The following is an 11,752-nucleotide window of genomic DNA, read 5'->3' as shown; positions in this document are numbered from 1 at the left end:
CCTCGACTCGTGTTACCCTAAGATAGACAGGGGGCAGTGGTGTCACGTGCTTGTCTCGGCGTCCTTCATCGCTACCGCGACAACGTCCGCGTCGACTCGCATTGCCCTAAGATAGACAGGGTGGCAGTGGTGTCACGTACTCGTCTCGGCTTCTGTCGTCGCTACCGCGTCGACGTCCGCCTCGACTCGCGTTACCGTAAGATAGACAGGGGTGGCCTTGGTGTCACGTTCTTGTCTCGACGTCCGACGTTGGTAATGCGACGATGAATGTGCATTAAGTCGACTAGGAGGGGGGGGGGGTGAATAGGTGATTTTTATGAATTCTTCACTGAGGAATTTCAGGGTGAGGAAATTCCTTAGCGAAGAACTACTTGCAGCGGAATAAGTACTCAGATGCATACATGACATAACATAAACATGGTCATCATGATGAAATGAAAACAAACACAGAGTACACGAAGCGTAAGCACAGGATAAAACAGGATGAAGACAAAACAGACTGAAGAAATTGAACTGAGGAAATTAAGAAAGTCTTCAGTCAAAGTCTTCAAACAGATATGAACAAGCACACAACAAAGTAATGAGGAAATGAAAGAGTTGAGGAAATAGAACCAGTAGGCTTGGTGAAGACAATGATTTGGTAGACCAGTTCCAAATGCTGTGATAGTTGTACGTCTGGTTGGAGCGGCTAGGTATTTAAACCTGAGGACACACAGTCCCGGACACACAGTCCTCACCGTATTCTCCTGGAGCTAAGGTCACACAGACCTCGCCCAATCTCTCATGGTAAGTCTTCAGGTGACTTCCAAACCTTCACAAACTCTGTCACTCGGAGATCCACAATTTCCTCTTGGATGCTCTAGACCATGACGCCTAACCGTCTGGAAGATGCACAGTCTTTAAAGGTAACAAGCGACGGATCCACGCAGGATCAATCTCTTCAGTGATGCTCAATCACTTTGGGTTTGTAGGTGTTTGGGTTTGGGTTTTCCTCACTTGATGATTTTCGCACAAAGTCCTCAGAGGATGGGATGCTCTCAAATGACAAGTACCAGTTTCTCTCGGAGCAGCCAACCAGCTAGTGGTTGTAGGGGCGGCTATTTATAGCCTAGGGAGCAGCCCTACATGATAAGACATAAATGCCCTTCAATGATATGACCGTTAGGTGGGTAAGATATTTTGGGACAGCTTGCGCATAGCACAGCAACGGTCGGAATTTTGAGTGTCTAATTCCTCAGGGCTATCAGGTTCCTCACCTATAGGCAATCCGCACTGGCTAATTCCTAACTCCTCAGTTAGAACAAATTCCTCAGAGACCAGAAGTACTTCGTCTTTGTCATTGAAGAAATTGACTGAACTGCATGAGATTTCCAATGGCTTCAGTCGAAGGGATTGGTAGGTGTAGGATTTTGAGTTGAGCATCACTTGGAAATTTTTCCTTAGTATTTCCTCAACCCCCTTTAACAGTACGGTGTTTCCTATGAGTCAAGAAAGAGAAAATGAAACTACGAAAACAAAAGTCTTCACGCTTCATGTTCCTCGAATGGATACCAAGTCTTCAAGGTCACACCAATTTCTTCACTTTCGAAGTCTTCAGAAAGTCTTCAGAAATCGAAAGTCTTCAATCGAAGAACTTCATTTTAGGGGTCGACTTTCTCTGTAAATATCAAACTCCTCATAGACTTATGGACCTGTGTACACTCACAAATGCATCAGCCCCTAACCTATAAGTCTTCAATACACCAAAATCACTAAGGGGCACTAGATGCCCTTACAGACGATGTCCGCCTCGACTCGCGTTACCCTAAGACAAGGTGGCAGTGGTGTCACGTGCTCATCTCGGCGTCCGTAGTCGCTATCGCGATGACGTCCGCCTCGACTCACGTTACGCTAAGATAGGTTGGTAGTGGTGTCACGTGCTTGACTCGACATCCGCCTCGACTCGCGTTTAGCACCGAAGACTTTGAAATAACTCACATTGGGTTTCTTGTCAGTGAGGTGTTCATATGCAGTCTTCTTGAAGAATTTGTGAAGATATACCCTGTTGATGATGTGGCACGCAGTATCAATTGCCTCAGTCCAGAAACGATGAGGTGTCTTGTATTCATCAAGCATAGTGCGAGCCATCTCAACAAGAGTCCTGTTCTTGCGCTCCACGACGCCATTTTGTTGAGGAGTATAAGGAGCAGATAACTCATGAGTAATACCAAGTTCATCAAGATAGTCATCAAGACCAGTATTCTTGAACTCAGTTCCATTGTCACTTCTGATGTGCTTGATCTTCACACCAAAGTTGGTTGAAGCCCTCGAGGAAAATCGTTTGAAGACTTCCTGCACTTCATGTTTGTAAGTGACAATATGCACCCATGTGTAACGAGAGTAATCATCAACAATAACAAAGCCATATAGAGATGCTTCATTAGCGAGTGCAGAGTAATGGTTAGGACCAAAGAGATCCATGTGAAGCAATTCAAATGGTCGAGTGGTAGTCATGATAGTCTTCATTGGATGCTTGGCCTTGGTCATCTTCCAGCTTCATAGGCTCCGCACAGGTGATCCTGGAGGAATTTGACATTCTCAATGCCAATGACATGCTTCTTCTTCGCGAGCGTGTGCAAGTTCCTCATGCCAGCATGACCTAGTCGTCGATGCCATAGCCAGCCTTCTGAAACTTTTGCAAGTAGACATATAGCTGGTTGTGGTCCTGTAGAGAAATCAACATATATACAGATCTCCTCTCCTAAAGCCTTCAAAGACTTTGGAATTGTCAGCTTCAATAATCACAACACAACGATACTTGCCAAAGATAACAACCATATCAAGATCACAAAGCATTGACTGACATGAGGTTCTATCCTAAGGACTAGACAAGCATGACTTTGTCCATGTGTTGATCCTTTGAGATCGCAACCTTACCTAGACCCAATACCTTGCTTTTGCCTTTGTCAGCGAAGATGATATGCTTTAGATGTGATGGAGATAAGGGAGCATCCATCAATAGATTCTTGTCACCAGTCATGTGATTTGTACATCCACTATCGAGGACCCACTCAGTGGCTTTGGGTAGATCATCCTGGAGATGAATTAGTGCAACTTACGAACTCATATGCTTCATAAGTGAAGAATATGACATCAATTTCATCAGATCAATTTCATGAAGCAATAAAACAGATAAAGCAGTATGAGGACGTGAGAAATGAGGATTCATTTCTTCATGATTAGCATGCGTCCTTTCAGGCGTTTTTCAGGTCTCCAGCAAATTCTTCAGACGTTTAAATACGTCTGGAGACCTGACCCTGCATAAGAGATTAGTTCTTTTCCTTCACCACCCACATCTGAAGGGGTGGCAAAGAGTTCATCATTCTGCGAGCTCCATAAGAGAAAGGTGGCATAGAAGCCAGTCCACTTCGTCTCACATAAGAGGAATTAGGGTAAGCATATGAATAAGCAGAGTAATTCTTCGAGGATTTATGAACATAGTGGTTAGAAGAATAATGCTCATATTCATAGCCCTTAAATCTTCCCTGCGAAACAGAAGTGTTAGCACGATGATGTTCATATGAGGACTTTGATCCTTTTGAGGAAATTTATCCTCGTGAGGAATTCGGTCCATTTGAGGACTTGGATCCATATGAAGAATTTGGTCCATATGAAGAATTTGATCTGGGGTTCCTATTCTTCACAGGTGGTGTCATAATGACATTCACCTGAAGACTTTCAGGGCACCTTTTGGGAACCCAGATTTTCTTCATAGGAGAACTGTTTCTGCAATTAGTGCCAACATATCTAGCAAATACTTCACCATTCTGATTTTTGAACAATTTATAGTTGGAGTCAAATGACTCATCAGTAGAATGAGGAGATTCACATGTAAAGCCAGATAAAGTGGATGGATCTACTGTAGGTCCCTTTGGAGCAACCCATGAGGTTTTGGGATACTGCTGAGGCTTCCAGTATGTCCCATCAGCATTAAGTTTCCTCTCAAAGGCAATATCCTCTTTCCTAGGGTTCCTGTTGAGGATCTGCTTTTTAAGCACATCACAAAGAGCCTGATGCCCTTTGAGGCTTTTGTACATGCCTGTCATATACAATTCCTTCAGCCCTGCATCATCAGTGATACTAGCAATGTCCTCAGATGAGGAATTAGTGATAGAAGAGACAGGTGAGGAATTTGTAACATTAGAAGCATTTGAACATTTAGGTGAAGAATTAGCAGATTCATGTTCAATGCACATCAAACATGGAGGAACAAATTCTTCCTGAGCGGCGCTGATTTGTTGAGCAAGTAATGAATCACGCTCCTTCTGAAGATCTTCATAGCTCACCCTTAGCTTCTCAAGATCTTGCTTTCTTTGAAGAAATTCATAAGAAAGCTTCTCATGATCAGATAAGAGAGTGTTATGATGACTTTGAAGGTTGTCAAACTTAGACTGAAGTCTCTGAAGATTTTCAGTCAAGGTTTTAGTGCGATCCATTTCTTCACCCAACATATCATCACTTTTGTCTAGCATGTTTTGAACCATTTCAAAAGCCTTTTGTTGTTTCACAGCAATCTTAGCAAGTTTAGAGTAGCTAGGCTTGAGGTTTTCATCAGATTCATCATCACTTGATTCAGAGGAGGGATATTTGAGTACCTTGGCACCCTTTGCCATGAAGCAATAGGTGGGAGCATAGTCATCATCATCGTCATCAGCCTTGTTGTAGAAGCCATTTTCTTCAGTGTTGAAGATGGACTTGCTGACGAACGCAGTAGCGAGGGCTAGGCTCGCCACACCAGATTCTGACTCCTCAGATGCCTCCTTTTCTTCATGTTCCTCTGATTCAGCTTCAGAGTCCATTTCCTTGCCAATGAATGCCCGAGCCTTCTTGGAGCTGCTCTTCTTGTGAGATGAAGACTTCGAAGATTTTGATGATGAAGACTTTGTAGATTTCTTCTTCTTCTTTGAGTCATCAGAACTGTAATCCTTGTATTTCTTCTTCTTTGATTCCTTTTCACACTGAGGACAATCTTGAATGTAGTGACCGGGTTTCTTGCATTTGTGGCATAGCCTCTTCTTGTAGTCACTGGATGAGGAATCATTACTCCTTGAGGACTTTCCAAAACGACCACGTCTTGAGAACTTCTGAAATTTCTTCACGAGCAATGCTAGCTCCTGGATCAGTTCTTCTGGATCACCAAGACTGCTACCAGAATCTTTACCTTCAGATTCAGAGACTGCCTTGGCCTTCAGGGCACGTGATCTGGCGTAGCTCGAACCATAGAGATCTCTCTTCTCAGCAAGCTGGAACTCATGACTGTTTAGCCTCTCGAGGATATCAGCGGGATCAAGTGACTTGTAATCTCCATGTTCTTGTATCATCAGTGCCAGAGTGTCAAATGAGGAATCAAGCGATCTCAGCAATTTCTTCACCACCTCATGGTCGGTGATGTCAGTGGCACCAAGTGCTTGAAGCTCATTTGAGATGTCGGTGAGACGATCGAAGGTTTGCTGGACATTCTCATTGTCGAGTCTTTTGAAGTGGTTGCAGAGATTGCGAAGAACGTCAACACGAGAGTCACGCTGTGTCGAGACTCCTTCATTTTCTTTGGACAGCCTATCCGAGATAAGCTTAGCAGTTTCCAAAGCACTCACTATACCATACTGCCCTTTACTCAGATGGCCACATACGATGTTCTTCGCTTGAGAATCGAGTTGCTTGAATCTCTTCACATCAGCAACATTCACAGAAGGTGTGACTGAGGGAACACCATTTTCCACAACATACCAGAGATCGTTGTCAATTGCCTCAAGATGCATTCGCATCTTATTTTTCCAGTAGGGGTAGTCCGTCCCATCGAAGGTAGGACACCCAGCAGATACCTTGATCATACCTGCGGTCAACATAACTAAAACTCTAGGCGGTTAAACCAAAATCACACAAAACAAGGGAGTACCTTGCTCTGATACCAATTGAAAGTGCGTTAAGTCGACTAGAGGGGGGGGGTGAATAGGCGATTTTTATGAATTCTTCACTGAGGAATTTCAGGTGAGGAAATTCCTTAGTGAAGAACTACTTGATGCATACATGACATAACATAAACATGGTCATCATGATGAAATGAAAATAGACACAGAGTACAAAAAGCGTAAGCACAGGATAAAACAGGATGAAGACAAAACAAACTGAAGAAATTGAACTGAGGAAATTGAGAAAGTCTTCAGTCAAAGTCTTCAAACAGATATGAACCAGCACACAACATAGTAATGAGGAAATGAAAAAGTTGAGGAAATATAACCAGTAGGCTAGGTGAAGACAATGATTTGGTAGACCAGTTCCAACTGTTGTGGCAGTTGTATGTCTGGTTGGAGCGGCTAGGTATTTAAACATGAGGACACACAATCCTCACCGTATTCTCCTTGAGCTAAGGTCACACAGACCTCGCCCAATCACTCGTGGTAAGTCTTCAGGTGACTTCCAAACCTTCACAAACTCGGTCACTCGGCGATCCACAATTTCCTCTTGGATGCTCTAGACCATGACGCCTAACCGTCTGGAAGGTGCACAGTCTTCAAAGGTAACAAGCGTCGGATCCACGCAGGATCAATCTCTTCAGTGATGCTCAATCAGTTTGGGTTTGTAATTGTTTGGGTTTGGGTTTTCCTCACTTGATGATTTTCGCTCAAAGTCCTCGGAGGATGGGATGCTCTCAAATGACAAGTGTCAGTTTATCTCGGAGCAGCCAACCAGCTAGTGGTTGTAGGGGGCGGCTATTTATAGCCTAGGGAGCAGCCCTACGTGATAAGACATAAATGCCCTTCAATGATATGACCGTTAGGGGGGTAAGATATTTTGGGACAGCTGGCGCATAACACAACAACGGTCGGAATTTTGAGTGTCTAATTCCTCAGGGCTATCAGGTTCCTCACCTGTAGGCAATCCGCACTCGCGAATTCCTAACTCCTCAGTCAGAACAAATTCCTCAGAGACTAGAAGTACTTCGTCGCTGTCACTAAAGAAATTGACTGAACTGCATGAGATTTCCAATGGCTTCACTCGAAGGGATTTTGGTAGGTGTAGGATTTTGAGTTGAGCATCACTTGGAAATTTTTCCTTAGTATTTCTTCGACCCCCTTTAACAGTACGGTGTTTCCTATGACTCAAGAAAGAGAAAATGAAACTACAAAAACAAAAGTCTTCACGCTTCATGTTCCTCGAATGAATACCAAGTCTTCATGGTCACACCAATTTCTTCACTTTCAAAGTCTTCAGAAAGTCTTCAGAAATCCAAAGTCGTCAATCGAAGAACTTCATTTTTAGGGGTCGAATTTCTCTGTAAATATCAATCTCCTCATAGACTTATGGACCTGTGTACACTCACAAACGCATCAGTCCCTTAACCTATAAGTCTTCAATACACCAAAATCACTAAGGGGCACTAGATGCACTTACAGACGATGTCCGCCTCGACTCGCGTTACCCTAAGACAAGGTGGCAGTGGTGTCACGTGCTCATCTCGGCGTCCGTAGTCGCTATCGCGATGACGTCCGCCTTGACTCACGTTACACTAAGATAGGTTGGTAGTGGTGTCACGTGCTTGACTCGACGTCCGTCGTCGCTTCCGCAATGACGTCCGCCTCGACTCGCGTTACCCTAAGACAGGGTGGAAATGGTGTCACGTGCTCGTCTCGGCACCCGTCGTCGCTACCACGACGATGTATGCCTCGACTAGCGTTACCGTAAGATAGACAGGGTGGCAAGGGTGTCACGTGCTTGTCTCGGCGTCCGCCGTCGCTACCGCAACGACGTCCGCGTCGACTCGCATTGCCCTAAGATAGACAGGGTGGCAGTGGTGTCATATGCTCGTCTCGGCGTCCGTCGTCGCTACCGCTATGACGTCGCGTCGACTCGTGTTGCCCTAAGATAGACAGGGATGCTGATACGTCTCCAACGCATCTATAAAATTTTTATTGTTCCATGCTGTTATATTATCATTCTTGGATATTTTACAATCATTTTAATAGTCATTTTATATCATTTTTTCTACTTATCTATTGACATAGTGCCAAGTGTCGGTTGCTGTTTTTTTGCATGTTTTTTACATTGCAGGAAATCAATACCAAATGGAGTCCAAACGCAGCGAAACTTTTTGTGGATTTTTTTGGACCAGAAGACATCCAATGGGCTGGAGAAGCACCTGGGGGGTACTCCGAGGGGAGCACAACCCACCAGGGCGCGCATGGTTTGCCTCCCAAACAGCCTCTTCTCTATAAATACCCCAATATTCCAGAAACCCTAGGGGAGTCGACGAAAATCAATTCCAGGCGCCGCAAGTTCCAGAACCACCAGATCCAATCTAGACACCATCACGGAGGGGTTCATCATGTCCATTGGTGCCTCTCCGGTGATGCGTGACTAGTTCTTTGTAGACATACGGGTCCATAGTTAGTAGCTAGATGGCTTCCTCTCTCTTGTTTGATTCTCAATACAATGGTCTCTTGGAGATCCATATGATGTAACTCTTTTTGCGGTGTGTTTGTTGGGATCCGATCAGATCTATGTTTTTATCCATGAAAGTTATTTGAGTCTTTTTTTATCTCTTATATGCATGATTGCTTATAGCCTTGTATTTCTTCTCTGATATTTGGTTTTTTTGGCCAACTTGATCTATTTATCTTGCAATGGGAAGAGGTGCTTTGTGATGGGTTCGATCTTACGGTGCTTGATCCCAGTGATAGAAGGGGACACTACTAGGGAAATGCCTATACACAGGAGCTTAGTAGTACCGGATTTTAGAAGGAACCGCTGCTACTATTTATCAGTAGCGCTTGTCCTCGGAATGCGCTGCTACTACGCACTTACTAGTAGCGCTCTATTCATAATACACGCTATTACTACAATTGCCAGACCGTTGCCGGTAGGCCATGCATACTAGTAGCGCTCGTATGTAGAAAGCGCTACTGCCATTGTACGTAGCAGTAGCGCTTTCTACATACAAGCGCTACAAGTACAGGCACCTTATCCACACTCCGGCAAGCGCTCGACTTCACTCTCCCCCCACACACTCTCACTCGCGCGTCTCCGCCGCGCGCCGTCGCCGCCACCGTCCCCCGTGTGCCACTGTCCCCCGCGCCGCCCGCCCTCACCATGCCGGCTCTCCTCCCACGCCGTCCATCCTCCCCACGACGGCCTCCTACCCTGTCGGCCGCCCTCCCGTGCCGGCCGTCCTCCCCCGTAGGCCGCCCCCCGCGTCGGCCATCCTCCACCGAGAGGTACTCCTCCTTCCTCCTTCCTCCTCCTCCCTAGTTAATTTTGAACCCTAGGTTGTTGAAAAATGTAGGTTAAATATTAGAATAATGTAGTAGGTTATGATCTTAGGTGTTTAATTTTAGAATCATGTAGTATGAACCCTAGCTAGTTATGATCGAACCATGTTCAAAATGCAGGTTTTTAATTAGGTGTAGTCAATATAATTTAAGTGTTTTAGGTGTTTAATCTTAGAATAATGTATATACAACCCTAGTTATGATCGAACCATGTTCAAAATGTAGGTTTTTAATTAGGTTGATTTGTTTTGAAGTGGACATGCCATATTTCGAACACGTCACATTTGTTGTTATTTTTTTAGTTCAAGCAATTATTCTCGCATCGACGTCGACGATGCCTATCCTACATCCTCGTCGTCGACTCGGCGGAGGAGGCCTGCTTGATCAGAGGGGCCATGTCCTGGACTGGGCTACCTTTCGGGGGGTGCAGCTTGGTGAGGAGCCAGCCCGTCATTGACCCGAACCTTCTTTGGTGGCAGTCGCGTGGGCTAGTGATGGTGCAAAGGCTTGAGGACCCCGCGGAGGTGGTACGTCACCATGTCAGCGAGGAGGACGAGCACATCTGTCGCTACATGGTTGCGTTGGAGGACAGGTTCGACAATACCTGGCAGGTTCTTCAGGGATCTCACTGGAGCTATGATCTAGTGATGGTTCCTTCTCTTTGGGTGTCTGATACGTCTCCAACGTACCTACTTTTCCAAACACTTTTTCCCTTGTTTTGGACTCTAACTTTCATGATTTGAATGGAACTAACCCAGACTGACGCTGTTTTCAGCAGAATTGCCATGGTGTTATTTTTGTGCCGAAACAAAAGTTCTCGGAATGACCTAAAACTTCATGGAGATTATTTTTGGAAATAATAAAAAATACTAGCGAAAGAATCAAGGCCAGGGGGCCCACACCTTGTCCACGAGGGTGGGAGGCGCGCCTGCCCCCCTGGGCGCGCCCCTGCCTCGTGGGCCCCCTGGTGCTCCACCGACCTCAACTCCAACTCTATATATTCGTGTTCGGGGAGAAAAAAATCAGAGAGAAGGATTCATCGCGCTTTACGATACAGAGCCGCTGCCAAGCCCTAATCTCTCTCGGGAGGGCTGATCTGGAGTCCGTTCGGGGCTCTGAAGAGGGGAATCCGTCGCCGTCGTCATCATCAACCATCCTTCATCACCAATTTCATGATGCTCACCGCCGTGCATGAGTAATTTCATCGTAGGCTTGCTGGACGGTGATGGGTTGGATGAGATTTATCATGTAATCGAGTTAGTTTTGTTAGGGTTTGATCCCTAGTGTCCACTATGTTCTGAGATTGATGTTGCTCTGACTTTGCTATGCTTAATGCTTGTCACTAGGGCCCGAGTGCCATGATTTCAGATCTGAACCTATGATGTTTTCATGAATATATGTGAGTTCTTGATCCTATCTTGCAAGTCTATAGTCACCTACTATGTGTTATGATCCGGCAACCCCAAAGTGACAATAATCGGGACCACTCCCGGTGATGAACGTAGTTTGAGGAGTTCATGTATTCACTATGTGTTAATGCTTTGGTCCGGTACTCTATTAAAAGGAGGCCTTAATATCCCTTAGTTTCCAATAGGACCCCGCTTCCATGGGAGGGTAGGACAAAAATGTCATGCAGGTTATTTTCCATAAGCACGTATGACTATATTCGGAATACATGCCTACATTACATTGATGGACTGGAGCTAGTTCTATGTCACCCTATGTTATAACTGTTGCATGAATAATCACATTCGGCATAATTCTCCATCACCGATCCAATGCCTACGAGCTTTTCACATATTTTTCTTCGCTTATTTACTTTTCCGTTGCCACTGTTACAATCACTAGAACACTATCACTGTTACTTTTGCCACCGTTACCGTTACTATCATACTACTTTGCTACTAAATACTTTCTGCAGATATTAAGTTATCCAGGTGTGGTTGAATTGACAACTCAACTACTAATACTTGAGAATATTCTTTGGCTCCCCTTGTGTCAAATCAATAAATTTGGGTTGAATACTCTACCCTCGAAAACTGTTGTGAGCCCCTATACTTGTGAGTTATCAAGACTATTTTCTGGCACCGTTGCCAGGGAGCATAGCTCTATTCTTTGAGTCACTTGGGATTTATATCTGCTGGTAACTATGAAGAACTTGAAAGACGAGGAAACCAAAATTTATCCCTCAACTACGAGGGGAGGTAAGGAACTGCCATCTAGCTCTGCACTTGATTCACCTTCTGTTTTGAGTAAGCTTGCGACACCTAAACCTGCTTCTGCTATTAATTCTGATATGTCGCATGTTATTGATGATGCCACTTCTGCTATGCATGATACTTATGATGAAACTACTTCTATGCTTGATACTACTGTGCCACTAGGTGAATTTCTGGATGAACAACTTGCTAGGGCTAGAGAGAACGAAATTATTGAAACTAATAATA

This window comes from Aegilops tauschii, chromosome 7 (assembly GCF_002575655.3).
Source record: "Aegilops tauschii subsp. strangulata cultivar AL8/78 chromosome 7, Aet v6.0, whole genome shotgun sequence".
Classification (NCBI taxonomy): Eukaryota; Viridiplantae; Streptophyta; class Magnoliopsida; order Poales; family Poaceae; genus Aegilops; species Aegilops tauschii.
The sequence above is the reverse complement of the archived record's forward strand: the minus strand, read 5'-3'. Positions refer to the sequence as shown.